Source organism: Meriones unguiculatus, chromosome 14, assembly GCF_030254825.1.
Source record: "Meriones unguiculatus strain TT.TT164.6M chromosome 14, Bangor_MerUng_6.1, whole genome shotgun sequence".
NCBI classification, from domain to species: Eukaryota; Metazoa; Chordata; class Mammalia; order Rodentia; family Muridae; genus Meriones; species Meriones unguiculatus.
The window spans coordinates 47,950,172-47,964,459 of NC_083361.1; the positions used below are offsets into that span (position 1 = coordinate 47,950,172).

General features: G+C 41.0%; 4 non-coding genes across 4 annotated transcripts; all 4 read right to left on the reverse strand.

Annotated features, from left to right (window-relative positions):
* Positions 1 to 3,037: 3,037 nt before the first annotated feature.
* LOC132647735 (small nucleolar RNA SNORD109A) lies at positions 3,038 to 3,102 on the reverse strand. Its single transcript, XR_009586078.1, has one exon. It is a non-coding gene; the product is annotated as a small nucleolar RNA SNORD109A (small nucleolar RNA).
* Positions 3,103 to 6,611: 3,509 nt separating this feature from the next.
* On the reverse strand, positions 6,612 to 6,676 carry LOC132647377 (small nucleolar RNA SNORD109A). The gene has a single exon (XR_009585745.1). It is a non-coding gene; the product is annotated as a small nucleolar RNA SNORD109A (small nucleolar RNA).
* Positions 6,677 to 10,209: 3,533 nt separating this feature from the next.
* Positions 10,210 to 10,274, reverse strand: LOC132647694 (small nucleolar RNA SNORD109A). The gene has a single exon (XR_009586040.1). It is a non-coding gene; the product is annotated as a small nucleolar RNA SNORD109A (small nucleolar RNA).
* A 3,517-nt stretch (positions 10,275 to 13,791) lies between these two features.
* Positions 13,792 to 13,856, reverse strand: LOC132647736 (small nucleolar RNA SNORD109A). The gene has a single exon (XR_009586079.1). It is a non-coding gene; the product is annotated as a small nucleolar RNA SNORD109A (small nucleolar RNA).
* Positions 13,857 to 14,288: the final 432 nt, after the last annotated feature.

Genomic DNA, 14,288 nt, shown 5'->3' on the forward strand with positions numbered 1-14,288 from the left:
TCCATCTTACAGTGTCCAGTATTGAACCTTCCAGTTGTCCTGCAATTGTCAATGCTCTGGAGGATTTTGTGATGTATGTCGCATGACCACCAGCTCCTTCCATATTTCCTTGGACAACAAAAAGCAACACACAGGCCAAGCTACATTTTGGTCCATATACATCACCAGGTATCCCACAGGACATTGACAGGGACAGGAGTTGGTTCCTGTGTGCCTGATTTCTGAACCTTCTCTTCTTATCACCTCTCATGTCATGTTTCTTCAAATGAACTCAACACCACCCAGTTTTCAAGATGAAGGTAGGCATTGCATTTAATACCAAAAATATTCTTAGTGTTGTTTTGTTTTGTTCTGACAATGGACAATTAGATTTCTGGCTCAACATAATCCATAATCATGTATAAAAAGAATAAATATGGTTCATTGTCAGCTCTGTTTTGGTTTTCGAAAACTTTATGGCAATTCACCTGAATTTTAGAGGGCAAGATTGCATGTTTCCATGCTATTAACAAGGAAGTGAAAACGCATGGGTTGCTCTCTTAGTATCCACGCCAGAGGATCAAGGATAGATGAAATTTGTGAGGGTTATTGTTCTGTGCTCTAGGGGTCTAGACTCCTAACACCCTATCATCTTCCTTTGGGTTACACACCTGTCAGGGCAGAAATAATAGTTTAATTCTTTGAGCTTGAATGTCGATAAGGGAAGGAGCTGGGAGAAGGCTTTTCTTAGTACTTCTAGATATATTATTTAGAATTGGAAGCTTCAATGGTAGCTTCAAAAGAAAGTCAAATATGCCAATAACTTCACCAAACTGTTGGTTTTCCAAATGCACCTCAAAATACTAATGGTATTAGGTAGTATCCTTGTTACTTGCTTGGGTTGGGACTACCTAGCTAAGTCCCCTACAATGCCAGGGCCATAGCAAGTGTTCCACCATCAAGAGGCAAGACAAAGCCTAGGTTGTTTAGCCATGAGAGGGACGTTAAATAAATCTCATCTCTAGTGGTACACAGTAGGTAAATATTTAGTCAGGCGAGAATGCAGCCTGCCTACAAACAAAAGACACAATGGGAAGCAGCGTCACTTACCTGTCCTGCCAGAAGGGAAGCACCTGTCCAAGTTTTAGCCTGCAACATAATAAGTATGAAGGTTATCAGAAAAGGAAATGCGTCTAGGCAACCTTGACTTTCTAAAGTGTCCCAACCTTCAAGTCTGCCAGCAGTTCAGTCTTTCCCAGAACCAACTATTGAATTCATTTCCTCCCTTCCAATCCCCTCAGATTTTAGCCACTGTGGCAAGGATTTCTCTTCTTCTGATGACTTCCTCAGAAGCTGTCTGTGAGAGCATCTTTGCCAGTGCCAGCAGGCACAGTGTGGACGCCTCGCAGTGGGCAGTGAGCAAGTTGGACAAAGCAAAGTAGAATCAGTGCATATAGCATTGCAGTATGGTCATTCTTAACTCCTCCTTTCTCAAAGTCACAAGGACCAAGTTGCACAGAGGTGAAAGTCAATAAGCCCAATGGTATCCTTGAGATTTCAGGGTGTCATTGAAATTTGTCCTCTGTGCATGGAATTCTCTCCTTGTTTATCAAACAGAGTGTTCATAATTGACTTTAGATTTCTTCCCTGCCATGCAACCTCATCTTGGAAGAGAGGGGAATCCAAAGGTACCTTTTTGTCTACATGTATGTTACCATGTCTCAATTCATGGAACTCAAGTCTTCCACTTGGAAGAGCGTTGGAATCATCGACCATGCTTCAGGTTAAATCTGATGAAAAGAAGATGTTTTCTACAAACTAATGACTAGCCCGTGGTCAAATACACATGGGTTGCTTTTTATCGAGTATGTTGTACTACACATCTGAGATTACATGATGTCCTTGATTGGATATTCAAGCTTCAACCATGGCTTTAGAAATTGTGTATCCAGCAAGTGTTACCAAGAGTCCTATGCTCCAGCTTCGTAAAAGTCTGTTAGTAGTAAAATATATATATATATACATATATTTTTGTGTCAGTTCTGAATTAATTGTGTTCATCATGAGGATGTTAAGAAGATTCAGTGTGTGGTTCTTTCTTGTTTCATTGAAGAGTTAGCGCGTCTGATCCATTATTAGGATTGTGGGTCTACCAGCTAGCAACATGTTCTTTAGAAATATCTTTCCTTGTTTCATAAAGGAATAGTTGTTTTCATAGATCTTGGGTAACATGCAAATTTTGTTAGAATAGATGATTTGCATCTGTGTGCGAGCGGCAATAAGAGGATGAATGTACCCAGGAGGAAAACAGAAACAACAACAAAAAATAACAGAAAGCAAAGCCCAATTGTCATTTCTCATGATGGATCAACTGAGATGGTTTCCATGCGAGAGAGAGATAGGTAAACACAACATGCTCTGGAAGATTTTGGCAGCTAAGACATAAATGATGAACACCAATAAAACTAGGGAATGTCTCCAACAGGTGCCCTGGCTTCTCACCTAGCCATTATTATCTAGAATTTACCCAGCCTCCAACAGGAAAGACAATTTCAATTTTCCCTCTATATAAATTGAATTATCCTTTAATTATTAGTTATACGTCAGCCTTTACACAACTTTGGGTAAAGTGCGAGGGCAGTCCTTCTCCTCCAATATTCTTGGGACTACTGGCATGAGCCCTAACCTCCCCTCCTGACACTTTACCACATATGTGCAAGGGTACATCGCCGGAGACTAGGAATGAGCAGCACGTTCGAATTCATCAGTTCTTACATATTTTTTGAGTACGTCATTTGCACCTACAGTCATCTCTACCTGATATATGTGCCTACTCCTATAGTAAAGGTTGTCTCCCTATCACTTGGAATCATTTCTATCTCTTTGAAAATAGAAAGCAATGAAGATTGTATCAAACCAATTATGGTACTGTTATGAGGCCATTTTCGAAAAATCTCAGAATCTGATGCCATACTGCACAGTTCTCATCCTCTCTGAAGAGGGAAGAGTGCAAGGCAGGCTCTGAACTCCTCATGGGTCTCACGAGGACCTCATATCTGGACCTCAGATCGCATCTGTTCAAGTCAGTCAACGTCCTCAGATACCTGTTGTCATCATAGATCCAGAAAGGCCTTCGCTCAACACATGATTTTTCACCTACCAAGTGAAACCCCAGAGAGCTAGACTCCTGGGCCTTGACAAGGAAGTTCACAACTGTGCAGGAGGCATGTAGCTCATTCTGTCAAAGGTTCTGGGGAAACACAGAGGACAGGATTAAAGAGCCTTTCCCCTTTGACACCATATGAGAAAAATAGAGGTCAACACATTGCCTTTGGTGGGTGTCACTGGCCCCAAATCGGGTACTTGTGAATGTTCCCTGAACTTATGTATTTAATCTTTACAACAAAGATTTGGTAAGAATAGAGGAAACATTCAAGAAAGCAAAATGACTTTTTTTCCTATCTAGATAAGATTTTTTCAACATCATAATTTGCGGTTTTGATTCTATGCTCTTCATGTTAACCCGCCTTTACTCTTCCTCCTCCTGTTCCCTGTCTTCCATGTATGTTCCTCTCCATCTTACAGTGCCCAGTATTGAGCCTTCCAGTTGTCCTGCAATTGTCAATGCTCTGGAGGATTTTGTGATGTATGTCGCATGACCACCAGCTCCTTCCATATTTCCTTGGACAACAAAAAGCAACACACAGGCCAAGCTACATTTTGGTCCATATACATCACCAGGTATCCCACAGGACATTGACAGGGACAGGAGTTGGGTTCTGTGTGCCTGATTCCTGAACCTTCTCTTCGGATCACCTCTCATGTCATGTTTCTTCAAATGAACTCAACACCACCCAGTTTCCAAGATGAAGGAAGGCATTGGATTTAATACCAAAAATATTCTTAGTTTTGTTTTGTTTTTTTCTGACAATGGACAACTAGATTTCTGGCTCAACATAATCCATAATCATTTATAAAAAGAATAAATATGGTTCATTGTCAGCTCTGTTTGGGTTTTCGAAAACTTTATGCAATTCACCTGAATTTTAGAGGGCAAGATTGCATGTTTCCATGCTACTTACAAGGAAGTGAAAACGCATGGGTGGCTCTCTTAGTATCCACGCCAGAGGATCAAGGATAGAGGAAATTTGTGAGGGTTATTGTTCTGTGCTCTAGGGGTCTAGACTACTAACACCCTATCATCTTTCTTTGGGTACCACACCTGTCAGGGCAGAAATAAGAGTTTAATTCTTTGAGCTTGAATGTCGATAAGGGAAGGAGCTGGGAGAAGGCTTTTCTTAGTACTTCTGGATATATTATTTAGAATTGGAAGTTTCAATGGTAGCTTCAAAAGAAAGTCAAATATGCCAATAACTTCACCCAACTGTTGGTTTTCCAAATGCAACTCAAAATACTAATGGTATTAGGTAGTACCCTTGTCACTTGCTTGGGTTGGGACTACCTAGCTAAGTCCCCTACAATGCCAGGGCCATAGCAAGTGTTCCACCATCAAGAGGCAAGACGAAGCCTAGGTTGTTTAGCCATGAGAGGGACGTTAAATAATTCTCATCTCTTGTGGTACACAGTAGGTAAATATCTAGTCAGGCGAGAATGCAGCCTGCCTACAAACAAGACACAATGGGAAGCAGCGTCACTTACCTGTCCTGCCAGAAGGGAAGCACCTCTCCAAGTTTTAGCCTGCAACATAATAAGTATGAAGGTTATCAGAAAAGGAAATGTGTCTAGGCAACCTTGACTTTCTAAAGTGTCCCGACCTTCAAGTCTGCCAGCAGTTCAGTCTTTCCCAGAACCAACTATTGAATTCATTTCCTCCCTTCCAATCCCCTCAGATTTTAGCCACTGTGGCAAGGATTTCTCTTCTTCTGATGACTTCCTCAGAAGCTGTCTGTGAGAGCATCTTTGCCAGTGCCAGCAGGCACAGTGTGGACGCCTCTCAGTGGGCAGCGAGGAAGTTGGACAAAGCAAAGAAGAAGCAGTGAGTATAGCATTTCAGTATGGTCATTCTTAACTCCTCCTTTCTAAAAGTCAAAACGACCAAGTTGCACAGAGGTGAAAATCAGTAAGCCCAATGGTATCTTTGAGATTTCAGGGTGTCATTGAAATTTGTCCTCTGTGCATGGAATTCTCTCCTTGTTTATCCAACAGAGTGTTCCATAATTGACTTTAGATTTCTTCCCTGCCATGCAACCTCATCTTGGAAGAGAGGGGAATCCAAAGGTACCTTTTTGTCTACATGTATGTTACCATGTCTCGATTCATGGAACTCAAGTCTTCCACTTGGAAGAGCGTTGGAATCATCTACCATGCTTCAGGTTAAATCTGATGAAAACAAGATGTTTTGTACGCACTAACTGACTAGCCCGTGGTCAAATACACTGGGTTGCTTTTTATCGAGTATGTTGTACTACACATCTGAGATTACATGATGTCCTTGATTGGATATTCAAGCTTCAACCATGGCTTTAGAAATTGTGTATCCAGCAAGTGTTACCAAGAGTCCTATGCTACAGCTTCATAAAAGTCTGTTAGTAGTAAGATATATATATTTATATATATATATATATATAGACATATATGTGTGTGTCAGTTCTGAATTAATTGTGTTCATCATGAGGATGTTAAGAAGATTCAGTGTGTGGTTCTTTCTTGTTTCATTGAAGATTAGCGCATCTGATCCATTATCAGGACTGTGGGTCTACCAGCTAGCAACATGTTCTTTAGAAATATCTTTCCTTGTTTCATAAAGGAATAGTTGTTTTCATAGATCTTGGGTAACACACAAATTTTGTTAGAATAGATGATTTGCATCTGTGTGAGAGCGGCAATAAGAGGATGAATGTACCCAGGAGAAAACAGAAACAACAACAACAAATAACAGAAAGCAAAGCCCAATTGTCATTTCTCATGATGGATCAACTGAGATGGTTTCCATGCGAGAGAGAGATAGGTAAACACAACATGCTCTGGAAGATTTTGGCAGCTAAGACATAAATGATGAACACCAATAAAACTAGGGAATGTCTCCAACAGGTGCCCTGGCTTCTCACCTAGCCATTATTATCTAGAATTTACCCAGCCACCAACAGGAAAGACCATTTCAATTTTCCCTCTATATAAATTGAATGATCCTTTAATTATTAGTTATACGTCAGCCTTTACACAACTTTGGGTAAAGTGCGAGGGCAGTCCTTGTCCTCCAATATTCTTGGGACTACTGGCATGAGCCCTAACCTCCCCTCCTGACACTTTACCACATATGTGCAAGGGTACATCGCCGGAGACTAGGAATGAGCAGCACGTTCTTACATATAATTCATCAGTTCTTACATAATTTTTGAGTACGTCATTTGCACCTACAGTCATCTCTAACTGATATATGTGCCTAAACCTATAGTAAAGGTTGTTTCCCTATCACTTGGAATCATTTCTATCTCTTTGAAAATAGAAAGCAATGAAGATTGTATCAAACCAAGTATGGGTACTGTTATGAGGCCTTTTTCGAAAAATCTCAGAATCTGATGCCATACTGCACAGTTCTCATCCTCTCTGAAGAGGGAAGAGTGCAAGGCAGGCTCTGAAATCCTCATGGGTCTCACGAGGACCTCATATCTGGACCTCAGATCGCATCTGTTCAAATCAGTCAACGTCCTCAGAGACCTGTTGTCATCATAGATCCAGAAAGGCCTTCGCTCAACACATGAGTTTTCACCTACCAAGTGAAACCCAGAGAGCTAGACTCCTGGGCCTTGACAAGGAAGTTCAAAACTGTGCAGGAGGCATGTAGCTCATTCTGTCAAAGGTTCTGGGGAAACACAGAGGACAGGATTAAAGAGCCTTTCCCCTTTGACACCATATGAGAAAAATAGAGGTCAACACATTGCCTTTGGTGGGTGTCACTGGCCCCAAATCGGGTACCTGTAAATGTTCCCTGAACTTATGTATTTAATCTTTACAACAAAGATTTGGTAAGAATAGAGAAAACATTCAAGAAAGCAAAATTAGTTTTTTTCCTATCTAGATAAGATTTTTTCAACATCCTAATTTGCGGTTTTGATTCTATGCTCTTCATGTTAACCCGCCTTTACACTTCCTCCTCCTGTTCCCTGTCTTCCATGTATGTTCCTCTCCATCTTACAGTGCCCAGTATTGAGCCTTCCAGTTGTCCTGCAATTGTCAATGCTCTGGAGGATTTTGTGATGTATGTCGCATGACCACCAGCTCCTTCCCTATTTCCTTGGACAACAAAAAGCAACACACAGGCCAAGCTACATTTTGGTCCATATACATCACCAGGTATCCCACAGGACATTGACAGGGACAGGAGTTGGGTTCTGTGTGCCTGATTCCTGAACCTTCCCTTCTTATCAACTCTCATGTCATGTTTCTTCAAATGAACTCAACACCACCCAGTTTCCAAGATGAACGAAGGCATTGCATTTAATAAAAAATATTCTTCGTTTTGTTTTGTTTTGTTTTGATTTTTCCGACAATGGACAACTAGATTTCTGGCTCAACATAATCCATAATCATTTATAAAAAGAATAATTATGGTTCATTGTCAGCTCTGTTTGGGGCTGTGAAAACTTTATGGCCATTCACCTGAATTTTAGAGGGCAAGATTGCAAGTTTCCATGCTACTTACAAGGACGTGAAAACGCATGGGTGGCTCTCTTAGTATCCACGCCAGAGGATCAAGGATAGATGAAATTTGTGAGGGTTATTGTTCTGTGTTCTAGGGGTCTAGACTCGTAACACCCTATCATATTCCTTTGGGTTCCACACCTGTTAGGGCAGAAAGAAGAGTTTAATTCTTTGAGCTTGAATGTCCATAAGGGAAGGAGCTGGGAGAAGGCTTTTCTTAGTACTTCTGGATATATTATTTAGAATTGGAAGCTTCAAGGGTAGCTACAAAAGAAAGTCACATAGTCCAATAACTTCTCCCAACTAATGGTTTTCCAAATGCACATCAACATACTAATGGTATTAGGTAGTATCCTTGTCACTTGTTTGGGTTGGGACTACCTAGCTAAGTCCCCTACAATGCCAGGACCATAACAAGTGTTCCACCAGCAAGAGGCAAGATGAAGCCTAGGTTGTTTAGCCATAAGAGGGACGTCAAATGATTCTCATCTCTAGAGGTACACAGTAGGTAAATATTTAGTCAGCCGAGACTGCAGCCTGCCTACAAACAAAAGACACCATGGGAAGCAGCGTCACTGCTTACCTGTCCTGCCAGAAGGGAAGCACCTCTCCAAGTTTTAGCCTGCAACATAATAAGTATGAAGGTTATCAGAAAAGGAAATGCGTCTAGGCAACCTTGACTTTCTAAGGTGTCCCGACCTTCAAGTCTGCCAGCCGTTCAGTATTTCCCAGAACCAACTATTGAATTCATTTCCTCCCTTCCAATCCCCTCAGATTTTAGCCACTGTTGCAAAAATTTTCTTCTTCTGATGGCTTCCTCAAAAGCTGTCTGTGAGAGCATCTTTGCCAGTGCCAGCAGACACAGTGTGGACGCCTCTCAGTGGGCAGCAAGGAAGTTCAACAAAGCAAAGAAGAGGCACTGCCTATAGCATTGCAGTATGGTCATTCTTAACTCCTCCTCGTTTCTCAAAGTCAAAACGAACAAGTAGCACAGAGGTGAAAGTCAGTAAGCCCTATGGTATCTTTGAGATTTCAGGGTGTCATTGAAATTTATGCTCTGTGCATGGAATTCTTTCCTTGTTTATCCAACAGAGTATTCCATAATTGACTTTAGATTTCTTCCATGCCATGCAACCTCATCTTGGAAGAGAGGGGAATCCAAAGGTGCCTTTTTGTCTACATGTATGTTACCATGTCTCGATTCATGGAACTGAAGTCTTCCACTTGGAAGAGCGTTGGAATCATCTACCATGCTTCAGGTTAAATCTGATGAAAAGAAGATGTTTTGTACGCACTAAATGACTAGCCTGTGGTCAAATACTCATGGGTTGCTTTTTAATAGAGTATGTTGTACTACACATCTGAGATTACATGATGTCCTTGATTGGATATTCAAGTTTCAACCATGGTTGTAGAAATTGTGTATCCAGCAAGAGTTATCAAGAGTCCTATCCTCCTGCTTCCTAAAAGTCTGTTAGTAGTAAGATATATATATATATATATATATATATATATATATATATATCTGTGTGTGTGTGTGTGTTTCAGTTCTGAATTAATTATGTTCATCATGAGGATATTAAGAAGATTCAGTGTGTGGTTCGTTCTTGTTTCATTGGAGAGTTAGCGTGTCTGCTCCATAATCAGGACTGTCGGTCTACCAGCTAGCAACATGTTCTTTAGAAATATCTTTCCTTGTTTTTTAAAGGAATAGTTGTTTTCATAGATCTTGGGTAACACGCAAATTTTGTTAGAAGAGATGATGTGCATCTGTGTGAGAGCTGCAATAAGAGGAAGAATGTACGCAGGTGGAAAACAGAAACAACAACAAGAAATAACAGAAAGCAAAGCCCAATTGTCATTTCCATGATGGATCAACTGAGATGGTTACCATGCGAGAGAGAGAGATAGGTAAACACAACATGCTCTGGAAGATTTTGGCAGCTAAGACATAATTGAAGAACACCAATAAAACTAGGAAATGTCTCAAACAGGTGCCCTGGCTTATCACCTAGCCATTATTATCTAGAATTTACCCAGCCTCCAACAGGAAAGACCATTTCAATTTTCCCTCTATATAAATTGAATGATCCTGGAATGATTTGTTATACGTCAGCCTTTACACAACTTTGGGTAAAGGGCGAGGGCAGTCATTGTCCTCCAATATTCTTGGGACTACTGGCATGAGCCATAAAATCCGCTCCTGACACTTTACCACATATGTGCAAGGGTACATCGACCGAGACTAGGAATGAGCACCACGTTCGAATTCATCAGTTCTTAGATATTTTTTGACTATATCATTTGCACATTCAGTCATCTCTAACTGATATATGTGCCTACTCCTATAGTAAAGGCTGTCTCCCTATCACTTGGAATCATTTCAATCTCTTTGAAAATAGAAAGCAATGAAGAATGCATCAAACCAAGTATGGGGACTGTTATGAGGCCTTTTTCGAAAAATCTCAGAATCTGATCCCAAACTGCACAGTTCTCATCCTCTCTGAAGAGGGAAGAGTGCCAGGCAGGCTCTGAAATCCTCATGGGTCTCACAAGGTCCTCATATCTGGACCTCAGATTACATCTGCTCAAATCAGTCAACGTCCTCAGATACCTGTTGTCATCATAGATCCAGAAAGACCTTCGCTCAACACATGAGTTTTCACCTACCAAGTGAAACCCCAGAGAGCTAGACTCCTGGGCCTTGACAAGGAAGTTCACAACTGTGCAGGAGGCATGTAGCTCATTCTGTCAAAGGTGGTGGGGAAACACAGTGACAGGATTGAAGAGCCTTTCCCCTCTGACACCATATGAGAAAAATACAGGTCAAAACATTGCATTTGGTGCGTGTCACTGGCCCCAAATCGGGTAGCTGTGAATGTTCCCTGAAATTATGTACTTAATCTTTACAACAGAGATTTTGGTAAGAATAGAGAAAACATTCAAGTAAGCAAAATGACTTTGTTCCTATCTAGATAAGATTTTTTCAACATCCTAATTTGCGGTTTTGATTCTATGCTCTTCCTCTTAACCCTACTGTAGGATTCCTCCTCCTGTTCCTTTCTTCCATGTATGTTCCTCTCCATCTTACAGTGCCCAGTATTGAGCCTTCCAGTTGTCCTGCAATTGTCAATGCTCTGGAGGATTTTGTGATGTATGTCACATGACCACCAGCTCGTTCCATATTTCCTTGGACAACAAATTGGAACACACAAGCCAAGCTACATTTAGGTCCATATATATTTCCAGGTATCCCACAGGACATTGACAGGGACAGGAGTTGGGTTCTGTGTTCCTGATTCCTGAACCTTCTCTTCTTATCACCTCTCATGTCATGTTTCTTCAAATGAACTCAAATCCACCCAGTTTCCAAGATGAAGGAAGGCATTGCATTTAATACCAAAAATATTCTTCGTTTTGTTTTGTTTTGTTTTGATTTTTCCGACAATGAACAACTAGATTTCTGGCTCAACATAATCCATAATCATTTATAAAAAGAATAATTATGGTTCATTGTCAGCTCTGTTTGGGGCTGCGAAAACTTTATGGCAATTCACCTGAATTTTAGAGGGCAAGATTGCAAGTTTCCATGCTACTTACAAGGACGTGAAAACGCATGGGTTGCTCTCTTAGTATCCACGCCAGAGGATCAAGGATAGATGAAATTTGTGAGGGTTATTGTTCTGTGCTCTAGGGGTCTAGACTCCTAACACCCTATCATCTTCCTTTGGGTTCCACACCTGTCAGGGCAGAAAGAAGAGTTTAATTCTTTGAGCTTGTATGTCCATAAGGGAAGGAGCTGGGAGAAGGCTTTTCTTAGTACTTCTGGATATATTATTTAGAATTGGAAGCTTCAAGGGTAGCTACAAAAGAAAGTCACATAGTCCAATAACTTCACCCAACTAATGGTTTTCCAAATGCACATCAACATACTAATGGTATTAGGTAGTATCCTTGTCACTTGCTTGGGTTGGGACTACCTAGCTAAGTCCCCTACAATGCCAGGGCCATAACAAGTGTTCCACCAGCAAGAGGCAAGATGAAGCCTAGGTTGTTTAGCCATAAGAGGGACGTCAAATGATTCTCATCTCTAGAGGTACACAGTAGGTAAATATTTAGTCAGCCGAGACTGCAGCCTGCCTACAAACAAAAGACACCATGGGTAGCAGCGTCACTGCTTACCTGTCCTGCCAGAAGGGAAGCACCTCTCCAAGTTTTAGCCTGCAACATAATAAGTATGAAGGTTATCAGAAAAGGAAATGCGTCTAGGCAATCTTGACTTTCTAAAGTGTCCCGACCTTCAAGTTTGCCAGCCGTTCACTATTTCCCAGAACCAACTATTGAATTCATTTCCTCTCTTCCAATCCTTTCAGATTTTAGCCACTGTGGCAAAAATTTCTCTTCTTCTGATGGCTTCCTCAAAAGCTGTCTGTGAGAGCATGTTTGCCAGTGCCAGCAGACACAGTGTGGACGCCTCTCAGTGGGCAGCAAGGAAGTTCAACAAAGCAAAGAAGAGGCACTGCCTATAGCATTGCAGTATGGTCATTCTTAACTCCTCCTCCTTTCTCAAAGTCAAAACGACCAAGTTGCACAGAGGTGAAAGTCAGTAAGCCCAATGGTATCTTTGAGATTTCACGGTGTCATTGAAATTTGTCCTCTGTGCATGGAATTCTCTCCTTGTTTATCCAACAGAGTGTTCCATAATTGACTTTAGATTTCTTCCCTGCCATGCAACCTCATCTTGGAAGAGAGGGGTATCCAAAGGTACCTTTTTGTCTACATGTATGTTACCATGTCTCGATTCATGGAACTCAAGTCTTCCACTTGGAAGAGCGTTGGAATCATCTACCATGCTTCAGGTTAAATCTGATGAAAATAAGATGTTTTCTACGCACTAACTGACTAGCCCGTGGTCAAATACACATGGGTTGCTTTTTATCAAGTATGTTGTACTACATATCTGAGATTACATGATGTCCTTGATTGGATATTCAAGCTTCAACCATGGCTTTAGAAATTGTGTATCCAACTAGTGTTACCAAGAGTCCTATGCTCCAGCTTCGTAAAAGTCTGTTAGTAGCAAGATACATATATATATATATATATACATATATGTGTGTGTCAGTTCTGAATTAATTGTGTTCATCATGAGGATGTTAAGAAGATTCAGTGTGTGGTTCTTTCTTGTTTCATTGGAGAGTTAGCGCGTCTGATCCATTATCAGGATTGTGGGTCTACCATCTAGCAACATGTTCTTTAACAATATCTTTCCTTGTTTCATAAAGGAATAGTTGTTTTCATAGATCTTGGGTAACACGCAAATTTTGTTAGAATAGATGATTTGCATCTGTGTGAGAGTGGCAATAAGAAGATGAATGTACCCAGGAGGAAAACAGAAACAACAACAACAAATAACAGAAAGCAAAGCCCAATTGTCATTTCTCATGATGGATCAACTGAGATGGTTTCCATGCGAGAGAGAGATAGGTAAACACAACATGCTCTGGAAGATTTTGGCAGCTAAGACATAAATGATGAACACCAATAAAACTAGGGAATGTCTCAAACAGGTGCCCTGGCTTCTCACCTAGCCATTATTATCTAGAATTTACCCAGCCTCCAGCAGGAAAGACCATTTCAATTTTCCCTCTATATAAATTGAATGATCCTTTAATTATTAGTTATACGTCAGCCTTTACACAACTTTGGGTAAAGTGCGAGGGCAGTCCTTGTCCTCCAATATTCTTGGGACTACTGGCATGAGCCCTAACCTCCCCTCCTGACACTTTACCACATATGTGCAAGGGTACATCGCCGGAGACTACTAATGAGCAGCACGTTCTTACATATAATTCATCAGTTCTTACATATTTTTTGAGTACGTCATTTGCACCTACAGTCATCTCTACCTGATATATGTGCCTACTCCTATAGTAAAGGTTGTCTCCCTATCACTTGGAATCATTTCTATCTCTTTGAAAATAGAAAGCAATGAAGATTGTATCAAACCAAGTATGGTACCATGATGAGGCCTTTTTCGAAAAATCTCAGAATCTGATGCCATACTGCACAGTTCTCATCCTCTCTGAAGAGGGAAGAGTGCAAGGCAGGCTCTGAACTCCTCATGGGTCTCACGAGGACCTCATATCTGGACCTCAGATCGCATCTGTTCAAGTCAGTCAACGTCCTCAGATACCTGTTGTCATCATAGATCCAGAAAGGCCTTCGCTCAACACATGAGTTTTCACCTACCAAGTGAAACCCCAGAGAGCTAGACTCCTGGGCCTTGACAAGGAAGTTCAAAACTGTGCAGGAGGCATGTAGCTCATTCTGTCAAAGTTTCTGGGGAAACACAGAGGACAGGATTAAAGAGCCTTTCCCCTTTGACACCATATGAGAAAAATAGAGGTCAACACATTGCCTTTGGTGGGTGTCACTGGCCCCAAATCGGGTACCTGTGAATGTTCCCTGAACTCATGTATTTAATCTTTACAACAAAGATTTAGTAAGAAGAGAGAAAACATTCAAGAAAGCAAAATGACTTTTTTTCCTATCTAGAAAAGATTTTTTCTACATCCTAATTTGCGGTTTTGATTCTATGCTCTTCCTCTTTACCCGCCTTTACACTTCCTCCTCCTGTTCCCTGT